This window comes from Anas platyrhynchos, chromosome Z, assembly GCF_047663525.1.
Source record: "Anas platyrhynchos isolate ZD024472 breed Pekin duck chromosome Z, IASCAAS_PekinDuck_T2T, whole genome shotgun sequence".
NCBI classification, from domain to species: Eukaryota; Metazoa; Chordata; class Aves; order Anseriformes; family Anatidae; genus Anas; species Anas platyrhynchos.
The window spans coordinates 63,384,882-63,396,376 of record NC_092621.1 but is presented as its reverse complement, the minus strand read 5'-3'; the positions used below and the strand labels follow the sequence as shown (position 1 = coordinate 63,396,376).

The 11,495-nt window shown below is 39.0% G+C and overlaps 1 long non-coding RNA gene across 2 annotated transcripts; it reads left to right on the top strand.

The window, feature by feature from the left end:
- The first annotated feature begins 582 nt into the window (after nt 1–582).
- LOC119714384 (uncharacterized) lies at nt 583–10,171 on the top strand. Of its 2 annotated transcripts, none has more exons than XR_011805830.1 (5): nt 583–607; nt 2,407–2,452; nt 3,977–4,161; nt 4,435–4,543; nt 9,498–10,171. It is a non-coding gene; the product is annotated as an uncharacterized lncRNA (long non-coding RNA). The 2 variants fall into 2 exon arrangements; XR_011805829.1 differs by lacking the exon at nt 583–607 and adding an exon at nt 1,347–1,439.
- Nucleotides 10,172–11,495: the final 1,324 nt, after the last annotated feature.

The window sequence follows — 11,495 nt, the reverse complement described above, 5'->3', positions numbered from 1 at the left end:
CCACCGGGTTTTGTGCAGCCATCTGTGAGCTTGTGAGTAAAAATGTCATCCCCAAATCTCCGCTATTATCCCCAAATGTTACAGGCAGGCTTTAAAGGATGTTGCTTTTAAGAAGCCCTTTACTGCATTAGCACATTGCTCATTGCCGACACTGGACGTGGTCAACTTGGGTCCAAATGAGCAAACTCTCCTCCGCAGACCAGAATGAAGCCAGTTTGGCTCTGCTGCTGCCTTCAGGAGTGTCAGGGACTTTGCCTTGGGCCAGGAAAACCGCCCTGCTCCACATGCCAGTGGTGTGGTGCCAGCAAAGGCTGACATTAGGGCAGGCAGACCTGGGGCACGCGTTGGCTCCAGTCTCCCCGCAGCCCCGCAGGGGCATCCCCGTGCCAGCTGCTTTTACGGTCAGGACATGTGGGTGACTCTTCAATCCCCTGACAGATCGTTAAGGCATTAACTTGCTTGTGTCTGTTTGCTCTGGCTTCAGGGTACTTTAGAGCAGGATTTTAATTACCACCTCCTCCTACTCCACCACCATGTTAAGACATGTGCCAAAAGCTGCATTAGCACTGAGTTGCTGAGAGAAAAGGAGAACAGTTAGGGATCACTGGTAAGTTAAAGAAGTAAGAGCAGAAGCCACGGCCAGAAGGGACTCCTGCTCTTGGCCTCTGCGGAAGGGAATGGTCAGACCAGCGTGGCCACAGGTGTCGGCCCTGCTCGTCTGCTTTGCTTCCAGAGACACGCATGCATCAGCTGGACACCTCTTGTGCTAGCAAGGGCTTTCTTTTACACCAAGGAATCCCTGTAAAGAATGAAGGTGGCTCAGCCCATCCTGCAGAGCTCACTCCCACCCTCAGCTGGGGGGCCTGGCTGGGAGCTGCAGCTGAAACTGGAGGGGAGCAGGGGCTGTCACCCCTGTTCTGCCACCTCCCCGAGGTTGAATTCACTCGTTCATTTAACCAGGACTACCCAGCACTCTCCCATGCACTCATCTGCATTAATTATCAGTGCAATTCAAAGATGAGCAAAGTTTTCAGTTAGCTGGAAAAATCCCGCATTTCTCTGAAAGCATTTGGTCTGTGATCAGGGTCCTGCACTTTTTTTAAGCAGTACAGACCTGACCCAGAGAGCTCAGGACATCCTGGCAACGCCTTCACTGCCTTCAGCAGCCATGCTCAAAGTCACTACCAAATTTTCCAAGACAGTTTTGTTTGCACTACTTTTGCATCCTGCACTCGTCTCCTGAACTGAACCACTGTCTGGCTGGCAGGAGAGTCACACCACAGCACAGCCAATGTGTACACAGCAGAAACAAACAGGATGCCGTGTGAGACTTGTTCTCAGTTAGCTGAGAACAAGTTAGCTGAGAACAAGTTAGCTGAGAAGTTTTCACTTAGCTGGAAATTGAGACTGAGCACGAGAACATTTGGGGAAAGACTAAGGTAATAAGGTGATTAGTCTAAGGTGATTACATAAGGTAATTCAAGATGACACCTCCTGGGGTTTTCGAGAATTATGCAACAAAATAACCTTTTGGTTACCCAACTTTTCTTGGCTTAAGCAATTGTTTAGAGGAATATTGATCTTCTTTTTAATAGTAGTAGTTCCATTTTATGAATAACATACTGTGTTCTCTTGTTCCTTATCATGCAGAATCCTTTAGTGAATTTGTAGTGAAGAGAGATTGTTATTCTTACGTTTACAATATTACCCATTCTTAGATTCTTGCTCATAACAGATCTGTACTATAATATTTCTGCTGCTTTGTTTGTCAGAGTGAAGCTCCTGATTCTTCTTTCACTTAACAAAGTGGTTTTAGAGCATTGTGAATTATTTTTTGACAATCATATTTTACAGGATAGATTAAGTTTAGTAAAATAGCATGCCTTTTTATGTTGCTGCTTCTGGTCTCCCCTCACTTCAGCCTGGTGTTCTTGCTCCTAACTAAAACATTTCTTATACTTCAGTGTTGTGTATACAGTATTAACCTGCATTTTGTTTTTTAGTATGTTAATGAGGTTTTGAGACAGATTTCATTTATGTGTTTAATTTTGTTTGGAATTACATGAGCATTAAAGACAAAATGAAGCTTTTTCATTACAAAAAAGGAAAATGGATATCTATCTGCATCATATGCTTTCCCTTTTTGGCAAAGAAATATTTACCTATTTCTAGACACTTAACTAAAATGAGGTAAAAAGTCATAAAAGCTGTCTTTAATTGTACTGAAACAAAGCTGATCAGTTAACAACATTGTGCCAAGAATTTTCTTGAGGCATAGGTTCAGAATTTAACTATTTTTAAATGGTCATTATAGTCTGATAATTTTGCTAGTAAACTGAGAAATTGCAATGTCTGTAAAAGTGATTTGGCTCTGAAGTAACTGGTTTGTACATTTTTTTTCTTCAGTCCTATGATAATGGCTTGGCACAAGGAGCTGGACTGGAATCTCATGGTAAGAATGTTAAAATACTCTCTTTTTAAGACTGGAATTGTGAAATGCTGTAACAAGTTCAGGGTATGTCATGCCTTTCCTTCTTTTTCTAATTTTAAGGAAGTGGGATGAGGAGGAACAAATCTAGAACATGCCTCACCATACTATCTTCCTTCTTCTCTTAGTTTCTGCTTAATATCAGACCAGATAGACACTTGATATACCAGTTCTGATATTTTTACCTCATGAATGTTTTGTTGAAAGGTGTTAGGTCTCATGTCTTGATGACAGAGCAAACCTTTTCATCGTGTACCATTGCTACTCTGTGCATTTATCTGCATGAGATTTTATGCAATGCACCTGATAATCTCCAGTTTCAGCACCTCTTAGTTAAACCTAGAAGCATTTCCCCTGACAGACTGCACCACCCGCTGGAGGCTCAAATCTTGAAGACACACATTTTTGTAAAAAAGAGGTAACTTCGAAGATAGGAATTTCCAAGAGACTGATATTTTTAAGCAAAGTATTTTTCTATGCTATGAAGTAGTTGGTCTCTTCCTGACAAAGAAAGTTCTTACTTTTATGTGACTGATACTAAATCTCTCAGATGTTTGTTAGTTTTATCCTTGGAGTTGAAATTCTGAAGTATTCCAACTGTGTTCTTCCTGCAGGAAGGAAGACGTTGAAAAACTTAAACTATACCCCAACATACTTAACTAAATTACTGTAGAATGCTGATAACACATAGCATTATTTCAGTTACCCTTCCTGCATTTCAGCATTAGAAAGAAGATAACCTTACAGTTGCCTGTGGTCTTCTAGCACCGGAGTTGTATAAAGAACTTTGAGCCCTGAGTCATATATCAACATCTCTCCTACGTTCTTTCCCCGGGCTGTAACTTTATCATTGCAGATAATAGGCTCAGAATGAGTTTTAGTGGGTTTTAAAAAGTGATAGCAATGATGCACAAACAACGTGAATTTCTCTTCCAATTGCTTACAGATTCCTTGACAACAAAAAATTTTGTAGAAACATAATTTGTGTTGGTGACAACCATGAGAATCCAGCAGTCTTTTCATCATATTAACCATGCCTTAATTTTTTCCTAATACTTCTGGGGCTTTCTGATCATCAGACACTTCTGGTTTTCTTCTCTTGGGCATTGTATCTGAAATTGCATTTGGCATTTCTGCTTCAGTTCAGTTGCTAGCTTCTCAATAGCTTTCTTGTGTAAGTTTAATATGAAGAAATGTTTTCTGCTGCATTTACTCATCCCCAGGCTGCTGTGTAATGTAAATTATGCAGCATTGAAAGCCTCCAAATTCAGTAAAATGAATTCAGGTTTATTTGTGCAAGAATTGTTTATTCGTTTGTTTGTTTCCTCAATATATGTACTGAAGTATTTTTATTTGTTTGGATTTTAGATGTAAAAGATGCTTTCATACTTGCAGAAATCTATTGATGAAATTGTCACTACTCTAATTGAAGTTCTGACTGAACAGGCTTCCCTGAAAAAGTGCTCATTAACAACCATTTCTTCACAGGTGGCTCTACATTTTGTGGTATTGCATCTCTGTGTTTGATGGGTAAATTGGAAGAAGTTTTTTCAGAAAAAGAACTGAACAGAATAAGAAGGTGGTGTATAATGAGACAACAGAATGGCTACCATGGACGACCCAACAAACCCGTAGACACTTGCTATTCCTTTTGGGTGGGCGCCACATTGAAGGTAGTGTACAAAACAGCCACAGGATAGTTCCTGTTTTGTCTTGGTTTCCTTAAACATCATACCATTTCAAAGAGTTACACCTTTGGCATCAGTGTGTAAATATTCACAGAATACTGTAAAGGTTTTATATCATGCAAGAACGCAGGATTTGGAGGTTTACCAGCTTAGTGCTCTATTGCACTGCTTATCTACATAGGTAGGCACTGTATTTTAGTATTAAAAATACACTAAGGTTTAGTATATTACTGTAACAGTCTACCTTCTTCTTTTCAGCTGTTGAACGTATTCCAATACACAAATTTTGAGAAAAACCGAAATTACATCCTGTCAACTCAAGATCGCCTTGTTGGTGGATTTGCCAAGTGGCCAGATAGCCATCCAGGTATATTTACTTTTCAAAATCATGCAAGTGTATTAAAAGCTAGAAGTATGTTTCCAGCAGTCAGATATTTGAGAGGTGTAAGGGAAGTTTTTTCCCCAGTCTCTTTCAAAAAGTAAATTAAAAAAATATATAGTGGAATTTTCATGATTTAAAAGAAAGACAGGGGGTGTATTTTTTTCTTGTTGAACCACTGAGCAAGTGAGCTATTGTTTAGACTAACACTGAAAGAGTATCACTCTCTGTTCAGAGCTGGACAAGCCTTTCTGAATGTGTTTAACTGTTCCAATTAAGGAATGCATTGTACAATGGGTATCTTCATAAATGTTTTGATTAAAATATTTCAGACCATTCGCTTTCTTAATAAGGGAATCCCTTAAGCTTATGCAGAAGTCATTGATGTATTTAATCAACTTGAAGCATAGATTGTTATGATTTATATATTATAGTGACTCAGAAAGAAGTAGCATATCTGAAAGTCAATTATTGTTATCATCTTGCAATTGTGTAATTTGAAATAACAAAAAGCTTGAAAAGATAAAAAATCTTCTCATTTGAAATAATTTTGCAAGATGCTAGAGTGCAACAAAGGTATTGCAAAGTTGTAAAAGTTGGGCCAGTAATGTTGCTGAGTGGCATTTTGTACAGGGAAGATAAACAGCCTGTAAACTTAATAAACAAAAGAAAAATGTAGACGTAATAAAGGATGAGACCGTTTTGAATCTGTGCAGATATTTCATCCTTTCCTCACTTCACTTCACTTCACTTTGAGCAACAGTTGAGAATTTGTTGTGGTAGACCAAGACAATGTATGTGATAGATATGTTCCCCCTGTATCCCTGAAAACCTGCTTAGGTTTCCTGAGGACTAAATATATTTTTCCTACAGTAGGTAAATAGTATCACTTGGAGAAAATATTTCTGTTTATGTTGATGAACCATTTACTTAGCAGGCTAAGAAGAACGTACCTGCTTAAAATGCCAGTCATGTGCAAAGTTCCTTAACCCAGCTTTTAACATAGCTGTGATTGAGATACTTGAAAAAGGCAGGACTTCTTATAAAGCTGTTTTGCTTTGATTTGTGTGATGTTCCTGCTTGAACACTGCTGTTTCCTATATAACAAGTTTTTTCTATCTCTTACATTTTCTCATGAGAGTAAGCTCCTTTTGAATGTCCTTTTGAATAAGCTACTACTTGAACGTCCTGGCTGGTCACAGAAATGCAACACAAGGGTTAAAGTAGAGTAGTGATTAACTAGGTTGTTCTATGAACATACAGAAACTTTGCTGCTATTCCAGACTTTTTTTCTGGTTTGCTCTGACAATTCATACAACACATGTCTTATAAAATTGTCTATCTTCCTGGATTTTTTGGGGTGGTATTATGTTTGGTACCACTGAATTTAAGTGCTGCAGGAATTTTTCAGGGGCAGGGAAGATTTGCACTTTTGTGATAGGTAGGTTTATTACAGGATTCTTTCCTCAGGCAACTAGTGACTGTAAGTCTGTGTTCAAGTTTTGAAGGAAAGAAAAAAAAGCTAACTGCATCTTTAATCTGAAGAATGACTATAAATGCAGCAATGCAAATTTTTTTTTCTATGGATCTGTAATTTCAATGTCATATGTGCACAGTTAAGTTTCCTACAAGTTCAGTCTAGAAACTGGAAGGGAAGCTGTCTTTCTGAATGTTGTATGTCTGCCACAATTAAGATTTCACACTTTGCTAACATGAAGCATCTGTGCAGCTCTGTTGTTGTCAAAAGTTGGTGGTTAAGTGTACACACTCATGTTGACTTAATGTAAATTCAAAATGAGAAGGTAATGAGAATGGTATGAGTTATCTTGCAAACAAGTGAATACATCTGGTGAGGGTCAGTATGAAATAATTCACTCGCCTTGAAGTATTTAGAGTTTCTAAGTATTTGATAATAGTGGCTTCAATTTGTTTTTGTTACAAAACTCAGATGTGATACAACGTTCAGTAAGTAAGTAGTAAGAATGTGAGAATGTGCCAAGGAAAGGTTTTTATCTCATGAATCTTCTGGATATCACTGTAGTAGCATTATTACTGTTGTATAAAGGGGATATGGACACTGGCTTTCTAGGGAGATTCATAGTTCAAAACAGAATTGCATACCTACTGTATTTGCTCAGTTCTTTATTTACAACTGTCTGATAAACTTATTTGAACATAAGTTTATGTTCATATATGAGGCAGATGAAAGTGATATTTTCTTTTTTGAAAGTTTCATTCTTAGTAATTAGATTTGCTATCTGAGGTTAATGCCACTTGAAACAAACATTAAACCCCCAAATCCTACAGTTCTACAGAACTTTTCCTTTTTTGTACTGGGTCTGGTGGCTTTGATAAAGTTAATTTTCTTAGCAGTAGCCCGTATGATGCTGTGCTTTGGATTTGTGACCAACACAGTCCTGATAAGACATCAGTGTTTTAGATATTGCCAGACAGTGCTTACACAGCAGCAACAAGGTCTTCTCTGTTTCTCACACTATCCCTTACCATATGGCATCATACTCAGCAATAAAAGCTGGGGGAATGAGGAAGGGAAGACTGTGGCATTTCAGGTGTTTGTTTTCCCAAGCAACCCTTATGTATGATGAGCCCTGTTTTCCTGAAGTGGCTGAACACCTGCCTCCTGATGGGAAGTACTAAGTGAGTGCCTTGTTTTGCTTTACAGGCACATGCACCTTTGCATTACCAGTTGAAATTTTTATATCAGCCAGGGAGTTTTCTCACTTTTGCTCTTCTTTTCCTCTTCTCCCATTCTGCTGGAGGTGGAGGAGGGAAAGAGGGGGAGAAGCCATGTGATGCTTAGCTGCCTACCCAGGTTAAACTGCAACATTTTGCTAGAACATATACATAAACATATATTTTTTTAACTTGAGCATAAATCACTACTGGATTTAATAAACCTATAAACTTTTTTTTTTAAGCTGCTAGATGCACCGCTGTATGCCCCAGGAAGTCATGCAGCAACTGTTATGCATCTTGTTTGTTATCTGTAAATGATAGGCAGTAGAAAAGAAATGGAAGCATGTATGAATTACACATGTTGAAAGAGAAGGATGAAAAGATTTAACATTAATAAAAAAAAGAGCAAGAAGTTGTAAATGTGTGCAATTACTAAATGTAAAACGCTAAAGTGAGTTTTTGCTGTCCTAGTGCATACACTTTGTTGTTTTCTATGCTTGTGAGTTGCTCATGAAACATTTGGGCAAACGTATTTCAGCAGTGAAAAAATGTGTTCTTTCATAGCTTGTAACAGAGTAGTACATAGACTCCATAATTGTGGTTTTTCTTTCTAGATTGTGAGTGTTAAGTTGGTATGGGTTTGCAGAACAGTTGAACTTCATAGCTAAACTCACCATGTACAGGTAACTAGGTTTGTATATGATTTTCAGTGCATTTATTACCTCCTGAAGCTGAGTTCACCTTGCCTAACTGCAGTGTTTTTAGTCAGCTGGGCAGCTGAGTTCTACCACAACTGCTATCTGACTACCCCTCCACAAAGGGAGAGGGGAAGAAAATACGATGCAAAGGTCTTAGGGGTTGAGAATAGGACAGGAAGATCATTCAACAATTATCATCACAGGCAAAACTGACTCAGCACAGGGAGATTAATAACATTTATTACGTATAGCTAACAATCTAGAGAAGTGAGAAAAAAGGGAAAGAAACTAAAACCACCCTCCCCTTCCACCCTCTCCCATCACCTTCCCCTGAGCAGCTCAGGGGAATGGGGCCTGCAGTGAGTCCCTGACTCTTCGTCTCTGCCGCTCCCTCAGGGTCCCTCTCTGCCTCTGCTCCCCGTGGACTCCCTCCCAGGGATGCCGTCCTTCCCCAACTGAGCCTGGGGGGCTGCCCACAGGCAGCAGCTCTTCAAGCACTGCTCCCACACGGCTCCGTCCCATGGGGTCCATCCATCCATCCCCCAGGAGCAAACTGCTCCAGCACGGGTCCCCCACAGGTGGGCGGCAGCTCAGTTTTTTTCCCCCTTTTCGTAAATCTGTTCTCCCAGAGGCCCTCCTGTCCTTGTAGTCAGATACGACTTCACTTACACGTTAGTAAAAGATTACTGCATGTTGAGAATTTTTAACGTACACATTAATTTGTTAATACTCTCCAAATGTAGTCTGTGATTTCTTGGTCAGATATTCCAATATTGGACGTGCTGTTGCACAGGGTGGGGAGGTTCACTTCTCTTCTTCCCAGCTGGCCCAAGTACAGGTGCATTCTCCTTTCATGTTTTTGCACTAACACTGGTGTATATTGAACCCTTCTGCAAAGCAGTTTCATTCACTAAAATGTCAGAAAACTGTCCGCTTACACTTGCTTATATGTTTCCTGAGTTGCTGTATGTCATGGAGGTTCAGCAAGCTTTAGTCCCTGTGTAAGGCAGGCATCAGCAGCAGAGTGGGGCAGGGGAAAGAACAGCTGTTAGTCATCTGTTACAGCTGATCAAGCCACTTAATGAATTCCTGTTCTTAGGATATTTGCTCAGGAAGCGGGGAAGATAGGTAAGTCTGCACTTCTAAGTCTTGCTGTCTGTCAGCTATTAGTATTTCTTTAGTCATCAGTCCACCACATAGCCAAAAAAAATCTTTCATATTTGGGGAAAAAACATTTGCTGTCTTGAAGGAAATTATTTCCAGCTCCTGAAACTCTTTGCTGTTTGGCCTGAGCACTCGGAAGTATAGTAATGGGCAAGAATTGTTATAAAATAAAAATGATTCTAGTCTTAGAGATCGTAGACCGTCAGTTCATGCTGGCAGGTTTGAGCAGAAATTGTTTTACTGTGGAAAATATCAAATTCAAAATGTAACAGCTGTGTGTTTTCCTTGGCTGTGATTATTCAGGGGGGCTGAAACCCAGAATACTTGACTGCTACAACTGAAAGACACACAATTCTATTTTTCATATTCTGTCCTCGTTTCAGATGCTTTACATGCCTACTTTGGGATCTGTGGCTTGTCGTTAATCGGAGAATCTGGCATCTGCAAAGTTCATCCTGCCCTGAATGTAAGCACAAGAACCTCAGAGCGCCTTCACCATCTTCACCAGATCTGGAAAACAAGGACTCTAAACAGTGTTCAGACAACACAGACATCTCTACATGACTGATTTACACTTGAATTTAGTTCTGGTAATATAATTGTAGCCCAAGGTTAAAAGCCATGTATAACCAACGTGCTCTTTTAAGTGCTGGAGTCATGCAATCAGATCTGTGTTGCTGGCGTCACTTTGATAGGGGATTATCTTCAGCAGGTTACTCTGCATTATGAAAAAGGGGATATTTTGATTATGTAGATGCTTGTAACCACAGACTGTAAATGGCTCTTCAAATGGCTTTATGTCTAAGAAATCCCTTGAGGCAATTAAACTTCATTTTTATTTTATTTTTTTAAATTTGTGCATACTGTGTCAAAATATATAATGGGAAAGTATTTTCAAAATCTGTTTACATATCATACAGTATAGCACAGAACCTTGGAGTTCTTTATGATCTTGATGTCTGACATATTTTTGGGTAGAGAATATTCCCATATTAAATCTCAGTTAAAAATTACCTTTTATCGTCTACTTCCAGATTCCATAAACTTTGTTAAAAAAATAAAATCAAGTAAATAAAATTATTTTATTCAATATACTGGACTTTCAAAGTTGTGTGGCATCACTAAATGAATTTCATGGTTCTCCTGGGTACCTTCTATACATATGCGGTGGATTGTTAGCCAAAGTGTTTTTATCTGAAATACCATCTTCATGGGATATTAATGTGTGTGGTGTTTTGATATATGGCATTATGCTCAAAATAAGCTGCTCTAAGTAAGTCTCTGCTGGCAGACAGACACAGTATTGATACTTTTCTGGCTGCGTGAGGAACACTGCATTTGATTATCCTGGAGCAAATCCATACTTGCAAAATCTTGAGCTGTGGCTCCTGAGTTTCACTGCCTGTTACCGTGTTCTCAATTCTAAAGAATAACAGGGTAGAGAACCAGAAGTCATGACACAACAGTGAAAAATCATATTCTGTGGAAAAACTAGTTGATTTCTCAGTGCAAGTAATTTAACCATGTTTTATAGGGCAAAAGCAACTAATTCTTCTTTTGTTTGTTTGTTTGTTTGTTTGTTGTTGTTTGTTGATCTGTCAGCTACTATGCCTATATGGCTTGTTAATATGTGTTTTACATTTCCCCTTGGGCCCCAGTTCTTCTAAAACTTTTTTTTTTTCCTGGCTAAATAGCAGCATCTTTCTCAGACTGAATGTTGACAGAAGTTTCCCTTTTCTAGAAACTGCAGAAGGCGTATTTGTTTCCCACTAACTCCCACTGTTTCTCAAGCCAGCAAACTGCTTACACCTCTCTGGTATAAACAGAATTTTTTGACTGCTTTGGAATCTTTAATCTTTTTTAAGTTGACAAAAATATGTGTTAATAACCAACTCTGCATGCATGATTTGCCATCCGACTCAACATCAAACAAGCAGGTGGTGGGCATTGAGTGTGCCTGTGGAGTGGCTGTTTTGATCCTGACAGACTTGTGTGGTTAACACTAGACTGCATTGCCTTTCACATTTTTGCAGTTACCATGTCTTCTGACTAGAAAATAATGAATGATAAGTTGATAGACAAAAAATTCATAGGTAATGACTTAAAATCCCTTTAAAAACTGAAGTTCAAATGCATGTAAACTTGTATGTGAAATGTAAAATGTAGCATAGCTACAAAAGCTATCCGTCAGATTACTTCCCACCTGTAACAATTTTGCATTAACCACAGCTTTACATTGCTGAGGCTGAACCTAAATAAGAGATTAATTACTTCAGTGACTTTAACATGTCCTTGAGGGTGTAAAATGTCTTGGCTATAAGGGCTTGCATTAATTATGTGGAACAGCTACATTGCCACAACCTTTTGATGTTCCAGCAGTG